This window comes from Schistocerca gregaria, chromosome X, assembly GCF_023897955.1.
Source record: "Schistocerca gregaria isolate iqSchGreg1 chromosome X, iqSchGreg1.2, whole genome shotgun sequence".
Classification (NCBI taxonomy): domain Eukaryota; kingdom Metazoa; phylum Arthropoda; class Insecta; order Orthoptera; family Acrididae; genus Schistocerca; species Schistocerca gregaria.
The window spans coordinates 25,453,639-25,454,681 of NC_064931.1; the positions used below are offsets into that span (position 1 = coordinate 25,453,639).

At 45.8% G+C, this 1,043-nt stretch overlaps 1 pseudogene; it reads left to right on the plus strand.

Annotated features, from left to right (window-relative positions):
- The first annotated feature begins 292 nt into the window (after positions 1-292).
- LOC126299714 (5S ribosomal RNA) lies at positions 293-410 on the plus strand (annotated as a pseudogene).
- The last annotated feature ends 633 nt before the right edge of the window (positions 411-1,043 follow it).

Genomic DNA, 1,043 nt, shown 5'->3' on the forward strand with positions numbered 1-1,043 from the left:
TTTCTCGTTCGCTCCATTCATAAGCTACTCTTTTCTTTAATAGCTCACGGAGCGGCTTTGAAATTTCGCTAAATTTAGCAATGAATCTTCTACAACGTCCAATTAACCCTACGAACCTTTTTAATTCTTTCGTTGTTTCGGGCTGAGGGACGAACTTTACCTTATCCTCCTTCGCCATGTCTGGTGCGATTCCTTTGTCCGCAGTAGAATGGCCTAAGGAGATCACTTCCTTCCTTAACAACTTGCACTTATCCGATAGCAGCTTTAAATTATGCTCTCGCTATTTATCATAGGCAACGGCCTTGCCGCAGTGGATAAACCGGTTCCCATCAGATCACCGAAGTTAAGCGCTGTCGGGCATGGCCGGCACTTGGATGGGTGAACATCTGGGCCGCCATGCGCTGTTGCCATTTTTCGGGGTGCACTCAGCCTCGTGATGCCTATTGAGGAGCTACTCGACCTAATAGTAGCGGCTCCGGTCAAAGAAAACATCGTAACGATAGGGAGAGCAGTGTGCTGACCACACGCCCCTCCTATCCGCATCCTCAGCTGAGGATGATACGGCGGTCGGATGGTCCCGATGGGACACTTGTGGCCTGACGACGGAGTGTTTTTATCTATCAGAGATTTCACAAAGCTTCTCATTAAGGTCCTGAAGGTTTCTTCTATAGTGCACTATATCATCAAGACAGACAAAATCTTTTACTTCTTGCAGACCCGCCAATACAGTGTTCATCTGGAACTGATAACATCCTTGGGTTCCTTTGACTTCCATTGGCATTGTCTTGTACTCATGATGCTGATAATTCGAACTGTCCTTCTCCTACATCAATATTTGATAGTATCTGCTTGCTAGAACAAGTGTCGAGAGGTATTTGCCTGGCCTAGTTGCTCCAAGATTTCGTAAATTTTCGGTAGCTGAAATGCAACGCCTATAGTAATGCCATTTAATTGCGTATAGTCCACTACGAATCTCCATTTCTGCTGGGCAGTTGAGTCTGTCTCCTTTGGAATAAAAAATAATGGTGCGTTCCAGACGCTCT